The 9679-nt window shown below is 42.1% G+C and overlaps 1 protein-coding gene across 2 annotated transcripts in view; it reads left to right on the top strand.

Moving 5' to 3' along the window:
• The first annotated feature begins 1839 nt into the window (after positions 1-1839).
• LOC106570418 (protein tyrosine phosphatase type IVA 3) overlaps positions 1840-9679 on the top strand; it is an 84043-nt gene continuing 76203 nt past the window's right edge. The window contains exon 1 of one of the 2 annotated variants that reach the window (XM_082961261.1): positions 1840-2067. The gene's annotated coding sequence lies outside the window, so the exon portion shown is untranslated. The remainder of the gene's footprint in view (positions 2068-9679) is intronic. The other variant, XM_014142720.3, reaches the window with a different exon arrangement.

The raw sequence follows: 9679 nt of genomic DNA, 5'->3' as shown, positions 1-9679 counted from the left end.
CATTGATAATTTCGACCATTATTGTTTTAAAATAACCATATAATGAATCAATGAAACACAAATAACATTGTTTTAATTCAAAAACACGAGGATCCAGTTAAGTGTGAAGGACATTTCCTCCTCAGGGCCCAGCCCCGCTGTTTACCACCTTATCCTGGTATGAAAAGGTCCTATATGCCTAGTTAACCTGGAATGCACACCTGTACGTGTAGTAGTACCCTGTGTCTACATATGCTTATGATGATCACCATTTTACATGGTAAAAAACGTTTTTCACTTCACATTATGCACTTTTAAGTCGTTTTTGTCTCATAAAAAAAAAAAGACTAAATGACTATTAAAGTTTATAACAACTTAATAAGCTACTTTTACTTTTACGCATTCATATGCTCCCACCCCTGATTACATTGGTAACATTTTTATAAACATTGTTATTCTATAACCTAGACAATGTCAATGTATGCGTTTATAAATGTATGTTGATACAGTTTGAACCTCTCATTTAAAGAAGAAATCGAAGAAAAACGTGTACATTTGTAGCCAGCTGGAGTTTTTTCTTACAGGTTGATATTATATTTCTTAGACATAGAAATCAGATTCGTTCTTTGTTCAAATCTAATTCGCAATAAAAGTAGGATGGTCCTAATCTAATTATTTGATCATTTGGGTATCTATACAAAAACGAAGTTTAATGTAAGACCTAAGGTTCAATGGCTGCAATATCAAGGAAAGGGCAGATTTAAAAACTTTTGATTCATCACCTCATGTCTTGTTGTAGTCATTATGTTTTGTACTCTTTAAGAATTGATTTATACAATGTTTTTTTTCTTCCATTCTACCTAAATAACTGGACATTTTTATCAAATGGATGATTTAAGTTGGTTGGGCAGCTATTTTCCACAAACAACGTTTTTTTTTTTGTATTTAAAGTTCGTTATATACAAAGGGCCTAAACTCATTGAAATGATGTTCACCTCACTCATCTCTTCCATTGTCCCAGCTAATGCGTTCTGTATAACAAGGGATTCTGTGGCATTTGCATCCACCAAATATGTATTAGACATTCACAGGACTATAACATTCGGAATGCTGTGAAGTGCTGCCTTGCCACTCACAGTTTTAGCCTATAATTGAAAAGCAGATAAAAAAGGGGACTGTTTCAGAAATGCTTTTTTCTTGCCTGTGTATGGTTTAGGCAATCCTGCTTTGTATAGCTTTCTCCATCCTAACATTCGATTGAATGTGATTCAACAATTCTTCACTAGATGGAAATGTTGGACAGGAAATGAACTACTGTTCAGCGAAAAGTAACCTCAATTCTAGGACTACACTGAGATATTTTGTAGGCTGATTGATAGGGCAGGCCTGCCAATGCAGTTTCAATAACGCGTGCTACTTTAGATTAACCCTGCAGTGATGTCCAGTCTATAAATAATGAACGTTATTTTTTTAATTCATTTTTTCACGACTATGAAGATTGTGTTTTGGAAATGTGTAGGTAATAGTAAATAGGCTAGGCCTGCATGGGCTTGAACCGGCTGGAACTCATCACATTAGTAGGCTATAATAGGCCTGCAGAAAAATATCCATTGTCATCTCCACTCCTGTGCATTTTACATTTTTAAAACATTTGTTTAACTAAGCAAGTCAGTTAAGAACAAATTCTTATTTACAATGAAGGCCTACCCCAGCCAAACCCTAACTACGCTGGGCCAATTGTGCACCACCCTATGGGACTCCCAATCACGGCCGGTTGTGATACAGCCTGGAATCGAACCAGGGTCTGTAGTGACGCCTCTAGCACTGAGATGCAGTGCCTTAGACCGATGCGCCACTCGGGAGCCCATCTGGTCCACAGCATAGGGTTTGTGTAGCCCAGTCCAGCCGGCGATTCGAATTCCCGCTATAACGACTTCATGCTTTTCCCATTTGTCCCGAAATCATGCGTTCATAATCTTGATTGACGCACGTAGCTAGTGGGATGAACGTCAGTGCACATGAACCCAATACTCCGCCTTGGACCTACCGGTAGTATCAGCCCAGATTTTATCAGCAGGAAAACGACTGGTGAGTAAACTACTAATCACAAACCTACACCAGTAGGTTAATAACTTTAGACACGACTCTCTATCTGTTGACATATAGTCTATTGCAGGCCAGACTTGTGCATTTAGCTCGAAATGTAACGTTATGACAATTTCCAACAGCCATGCGCTGAGATCGCCATGCAATGCATGCGTTCTGCTTGCGACAGTGCTGGGTGTCTACCTGCTTCTTGGTCACGGTAGCTTGGCAACATTAGCTATAGCCTAGTAAGTTATTGGCAAGCAAGTTTGAAATGATAACGATTGATTAGATGGCGACTGAACTTGAGATTGTATAGAGTTCCCAATCACGACTAATCGAATGCGGCCGATGCAGACAGTCTAGACATGATTCCACATGTCTCTTGTTCTGTTATCTCCTTTGTCGAAGTAGCAATGTAACGTTTGAGTGGAAGGATCGTGTAATGTCTTGCTACTTTGTAACCACCATGAAGACTACAGTCTGTCACAATGTATTAATGGGATATGGACATTTGCAGCATTGTTGCAATCATTGAAGGCAGAAGTAGGTCATTTCTTGCAGGTTATTTTATTCTTCAACCATGAAACTAACGTTGATAGTAAGGTCATTCCATATGACTTCAATCACTGTCTGACTGCATCCATTTTGATTTGAACGGAACGTTCTGTAGGCCTACATGTTTGCCCCATAGTAGAAGTGGTCACAAAGTTACTTTTTGGACCTGACTGCCAAAACATTCCGGAGATAGAGGTGCTCAAAGTTTACCCATTTTCAATACCCCATCCATGTCTTCATCACTGAAAAAGATAAACGGTTGATATCATTTGAAAGCGGACAAACAGGCTTGTTAAACTGTTTTATGATTTTATATTAAAAAGTTTTGACAGTTTTGACTTTTTTTTTATATAAAAAAGTTTTGACTTTTTTAAACTTTAACAGCAATTATCCAAAAAAATGTACGAAACATTTAAAAAAAACAGCTCTTTCCATTACATAAATTGACTAGGTGAAAGGTATGACCCCTTATTGATGCCACTGATTTAAATCCACTTCAAACGGTGTAGATGAAGAGAAGGGTTAAAAAAAAATATATATACACTGCTCAAAAAAATAAAGGGAACACTTAAACAACACAATGTAACTCCAAGTCAATCACACTTCTGTGAAATCAAACTGTCCACTTAGGAAGCAACACTGATTGACAATACATTTCACATGCTGTTGTGCAAATGGATTAGACAACAGGTGGAAATTACAGGCAATTAGCAAGACACCCCCAATAAAGGAGTGGTTCTGCAGGTGGTGACCACAGACCACTTCTCAGTTCCTATGCTTCCTGGCTGATGTTTTGGTCACTTTTGAATGCTGGCGGTGCTTTCACTCTAGTGGTAGCATGAGACGGAGTCTACAACCCACACAAGTGGCTCAGGTAGTGCAGCTCATCCAGGATGGCACATCAATGCGAGCTGTGGCAAGAAGCTTTGCTGTGTCTGTCAGCGTAGTGTCCAGAGCATGGAGGCGCTACCAGGAGACAGGCCAGTACATCAGGAGACGTGGAGGAGGCCGTAGGAGGGCAACAACCCAGCAGCAGGACCGCTACCTCTGCCTTTGTGCAAGGAGGAGCACTGCCAGAGCCCTGCAAAATGACCTCCAGCAGGCCACAAATGTGCATGTGTCTGCTCAAACGGTCAGAAACAGACTCCATGAGGGTGGTATGAGGGCCCGACGTCCACAGGTGGGGGTTGTGCTTACAGCCCAACACCGTGCAGGACGTTTGGCATTTGCCAGAGAACACCAAGATTGGCAAATTCGCCACTGGCGCCCTGTGCTCTTCACAGATGAAAGCAGGTTCACACTGAGCACATGTGACAGATGTGACAGTCTGGAGACGCCGTGGAGAACGTTCTGCTGCCTGTAACATCCTCCAGCATGACCGGTTTGGCGGTGGGTCAGTCATGGTGTGGGGTGGCATTTCTTTCGGGGGGCCGCACAGCCCTCCATGTCCTCGCCAGAGGTGCCTGACTGCCATTAGGTACCGAGATGAGATCCTCAGAACCCTTGTGAGACCGTATGCTGGTGCGGTTGGCCCTGGGTTCCTCCTAATGCAAGACAATGCTAGACCTCATGTGGCTGGAGTGTGTCAGCAGTTCCTGCAAGAGGAAGGCATTGATGCTATGGACTGGCCCGCCCGTTCCCCAGACCTGAATCCAATTGAGCACATCTGGGACATCATGTCTCGCTCCATCCACCAACGCCACGTTGCACCACAGACTGTCCAGGAGTTGGCGGATGCTTTAGTCCAGGTCTGGGAGGAGATCCCTCAGGAGACCACCCGCCACCTCATCAGGAGCATGCCCAGGCGTTGTAGGGAGGTCATACAGGCACGTGGAGGCCACACACACTACTGAGCCTCATTTTGACTTGTTTTAAGGACATTACATCAAAGTTGGATCAGCCTGTAGTGTGGTTTTCCACTTTAATATTGAGTGTGACTCCAAATCCAGACCTCCATGGGTTGATAAATTGGATTTCCATTGATTATTTTTGTGTGTTTTTGTTGTCAGCACATTCAACTATGTAAAGAAAAAAGTATTTAATAAGATTATTTCTTTCATTCAGATCTAGGATGTGTTATTTTAGTGTTCCCTTAATTTTTTTGAGCAGTGTATAATTATGTCTTGAGACATGGATTGTGTGTGTGCGCAAGACCTGCTACGCTGCTGGGTTTTTCCACGCTGAACAGTTTTCCGTGTGTATCAAGAATGGTCCACCACCCAAAGGACATCCAGCCAACTTGACACAACTGTGGGAAGCATTGGAGTCAACATGGGCCAGCATCCCTGTGGAACGCTTTTGACCCCTTGGACTATGCCCTGACGAATTGAGGCTATTCTGAGGGTAAATTTATAACAATGGATATCCCCACTCAAGCTACAACATACCCCCCCGTGTTGTAGATAAGAGTGGGGAAATCCATTGTTATAAATTCAACTGTCAATCATTCATAGGAAACTGATTGAAATAATAGAAATATAGACAATAAGAATAAACATTCTCATTCAAATTGACATTTGAAAATGGGTGGACCAGTGGCCATCTTTCGGGTAGTAATTGGAAGTTAAAGTTTCAATTCAATTTAAATGTCAGTGGTTTACCAGCTAAATTGCAGGGGTCTGAAGGATAGGCCAATTCTATGAATTCGATGTATATGATTGAAATGACAACCACCTTGTATTTAGCAGTATACTGTGTCTCAACCGATGATGGATGGGCACAACACGAACATTTCAGATGATGTCAAATAGGGTATAAGCTAAAAAATTTGTGAAAATGAGAGGTGACCATAACACTTCCAACGGTTTCCCCTGTAATGATCCAATATGCCTTATCATCTTGAGTGTAGGTGATACAGCTGGAGACTACAATTGACCATTTGGTTGACTTGGGTGTTGAGAGGTCGTACCACTGTGTGTTGAGAGGTCGTACCACTGTGTGTTGAGAGGTCGTACCACTGTGTGTTGAGAGGTCGTACCACTGTGTGTTGAGAGGTCGTACCACTGTGTGTTGAGAGGTCGTACCACTGGGTGTTGAGAGGTCGTACCACTGGGTGTTGAGAGGTCGTACCACTGCGTAAGAGGAGGAGTAGTCTCTGGTGCAATTTGTCCTCCTCCAATAGAAATTCTGGTGAATGAAGAGTTGGGCTGTTTCTATGTGCTGTTAAATGGTTTACACTTTTATATTGAAACGTGATCTCTACATATACAGATTGCTGCATTTCTTTGGGATTCCAGTGAGAATTGCTTGACCACAACCCCTTCTACACTTCCACCACGAGAGGGACCTCACAAGGAAGCTATACCAAGTGCTTTGGTCCTACCTGTAGAGCCACTGAGAATTCAGCAGCTCCTTGCCCCCTGCACCTGCCTCCCTCCCCTCTCTTTCAAAAGGGTCCACATGACCCCCTGTCCCCATGCCAGAGAAAGGAGCGGTGGTTTTCTCCACTCAGTCTAAATGACGTTGGAGATGCCTCCAGACGTCTAGTTGTGGTTGTTTTTGAGGTCTGGTCTTGGCCAGTTGCCTGCTGCTCTGCTTAGGACGGGGTTGTATTCAGTAGGCACATAATGGTATAAAATAATGTGAAACTACCTGAAACTTTACAATGAGAAACACTTGTTTTTGTTTTCTCTTGTGCCCTAATGGAGGGTTTCCCAAACTCGGACCTCGAACTTGATGATGAGTTGGTAATTTGAATCAGCTGTGCAGTGCTAGCGCAAAAAAACTAATTGTGCGGGAGGCCCCAGGACCGAGTTTGGGAAACCCTGCCCTAATGAACACAACCCTTTTATTTTGCCTAATTTAGCCTGTTTCTGCATTTGTACTCTACATTCAGCTCTGTACCTTTCCATTGAGAAACACGTGTTTTCTTTCTCTTAGTCCCTAATGAACACAACCCTGTATTTAGCCCAGTTGTGAAGTTGCTGCTCTACATCTGGTCTTTCAGAAAATAAACAGCGACTTCCACAAAATCAGTGGGTCGTTCCACCTCAAAAAGCACAGGAGGATTTCAACTGTCAGATTGTGTTGGAATTGATTTGTTAGTCAGAAACAGATAAGATTAGTGTTCCTGAAACATGATTTTGTAGAAATATAATTTGATCGGAGAGATTAAGCTAATTGATTGCACCCAAATTAGTTATTTTCATTTATAGGATTCATATAGTATTAATTAAATATAGTACCTAACATCTAATTCGGACCAAACTTCTTCCTATCATTAAGTAAGACATGGGAATTCAATAAACTGATCAAAAGCCACCCACAGACCTCCATGCCAATCCAACCCAAACAACCAGTATATAGTATCAGTTCTCCATGTCTGACAAGTAGTATGGAGCTGTGGCTTGGAGTATTGCTTCTTCATACTATGTCATGTATTCCGTGTGAATCTGGTCCCCCCCCCCCCTTCAGAGAAATTAGCCATTGAAGTCACTTGCATTATTTACCATAATAAATGAGTTTGAAATGACCAGATTTTGCCCACTAGATGCTGCTGTTCCTGCCACACACTTTTATCGATTTTGGCTTTTGTGTTTATTATATAGATCACAACATTTTCTTTGCAAGTTTGGGTAGAAAACCAATATTTTGCTCATGATGAAAATAAATTGTGTGGTCAACTTCACAATTTAAGCCAGTCCTCCATGAAAGCAATTCAGTTTGTCCTTCTGTTAGGCTAAATCTGTGTCCAGGAAACAGACCCTGTGTGTGTGGTTTATTCCCTTCAAAAAAGGTCTGGATTAGTTGGACCATTCCTGGTGAACAACTAAACCATTGGGCTACAGCAGTTCTAATGATTTCAATGTTATGGTCTTCAATGGTAAAAGTCCCAAACATACAATGTATATTGTTTTGCAATGGTAATGGTATGAGTCGATGTACGCGTGGAAATCTAATCAGCATAATACAAAAATACCCATCAAAATTCATCTGTTTAATTAATTGTAAATGTCAGTAATGTTTTCTAATAATTTGCCTGCCTGCGTCTCTGTCTCTGAGTCTCTCACCAGTTTACCCGTGGCAGCATATCTTTTCCCATTGAATGTAATGTATTGACGAAGGCATCATGAGTCATGACGTCCATCTTTTGTGAACTGAATTTCTTTCATGGAGGACTGGCTTGACCTGTGTGGTGGACCACACAGTTTATTTTCACGATGAGCAAAAGCCATTTGTTTTCTACCCGAAGTTGCAAAGAAAATGTTGTAATCCATTAAATAAACACAAGAAACCCGCAAAACTGATGAAAGGTATCTAGTGGGCAAAACATGGTACTTTCTCCAACCCTAATCTAGCGCCACTGATATGAATAAATCCAGTTTGTCCCCAGCGGTGTTAATGGTACTCTCCGTGCGTATAACAGGACACCAGGGAAGACCTCCTTTAGGGCTGCGTGGTGTTGGGTGTGTATAAAGCAGGCTGGTATGGTAGTGACGATGATGATGATGAAGAAATGTCTTATCTAGGCTCTCGTTAGGTGAAGCCAGTTTTGGGCCCCATTTATATATAAAATGTTCTTAATTTTTATAGTACATTTCAGTGTATTCATTTAGTAAAATATGAGAACATTTTGTTAATATAATGTTACATGCAGAGGATGGGTGGCTGGGTTAACCCCTTGTGCACCACCATTGGGTTGGCAGCATGTTTGTGAGACTGTTTTACGCTACGGAGTCCATGTCTCTCCTTCCTCCCAAAGTGCGCACTTATTCACTTCCCTTCACTGATTTGAAATGACTGATATAAGAAAAAAGGTAGAAACTCCCACCAGCCCATGCCTCCACCAATCCAAGGCCTTTAGGTTTGTGGGAATTAGTGAATTAGTGCACACTTCAGGAGAAAGGACATATCATTGGGAACACTCTATGCTTGCTGGAAAGGATGTTGAAAAGATTGGATGTAGATGACAAGAAGTTACCATAGTGAAACGTCCCACGGTGGGGTCCGACTTCCCTGCTGTCATCTCACCAGGATTCATTCCGTTTGGCCAGATTGCTGTTATCCCATGTATCAGATTCAGACCTTGGTTCAAAATCAAATACTATACAAAAGGAAAGATTTTGAGCGTTTGCTCTAGTCTGGCTGGAGTGGAAGATGAGTAGGGTTTTTGGACTATTCTATTGGTCCATTTAAGCTAGGCAAGCTCAATCAAGTCACATTGAGTAATATAAAAACCGAGCAGGCTTTTCTAGATAGGTAGGTGAAATGGACTTAGTTTTGTACGTTTTTTAACAATGCTATCGTTTCAGCATGTACACAACACACGCTCCAGGACATTTTGTCTGTTGATGTTTTCTCTGGTTTCACCACAGTCTGTCTGACGTCATATTATGCAAAGGCTCATTTCCATGTAAAAGCCCCATGAGCACTAACGTGAAATTCAAATGAAAGCTGACTAAATATACTGCTCAAAAAAATAAAGGGAACACTTAAACAACACATCCTAGATCTGAATGAAAGAAATAATCTTATTAAATACTTTTTTCTTTACATAGTTGAATGTGCTGACAACAAAATCACACTAAAATAATCAATGGAAATCCAATTTATCAACCCATGGAGGTCTGGATTTGGAGTCACACTCAAAATGAAAGTGGAAAACCACACTACAGGCTGATCCAACTTTGATGTAATGTCCTTAAAACAAGTCAAAATGAGGCTCAGTAGTGTGTGTGGCCTCCACGTGCTTGTATGACCTCCCTACAACGCCTGGGCATGCTCCTGATGAGGTGGCGGATGGTCTCCTGAGGGATCTCCTCCCAGACCTGGACTAAAGCATCCGCCAACTCCTGGACAGTCTGTGGTGCAACGTGGCGTTGGTGGATGGAGCGAGACGTGATGTCCCAGATGTGCTCAATTGGATTCAGGTCTGGGGAACGGGTGGGCCAGTCCATAGCATCAATGCCTTCCTCTTGCAGGAACTGCTGACACAGTCCAGCCACATGAGGTCTAGCATTGTCTTGCATTAGGAGGAACCCAGGGCCAACCGCACCAGCATATGGTCTCACAAGGGGTCTGAGGATCTCATCTCGGTACCTAATGGCAGTCAGGCTAC

This window comes from Salmo salar, chromosome 14 (genome assembly GCF_965601325.2).
Source record: "Salmo salar chromosome 14, fSalSal1, whole genome shotgun sequence".
NCBI classification, from domain to species: domain Eukaryota; kingdom Metazoa; phylum Chordata; class Actinopteri; order Salmoniformes; family Salmonidae; genus Salmo; species Salmo salar.
Note: the sequence above shows the minus strand (reverse complement) of the source record. Positions and strands in the feature narration are given on the sequence as shown.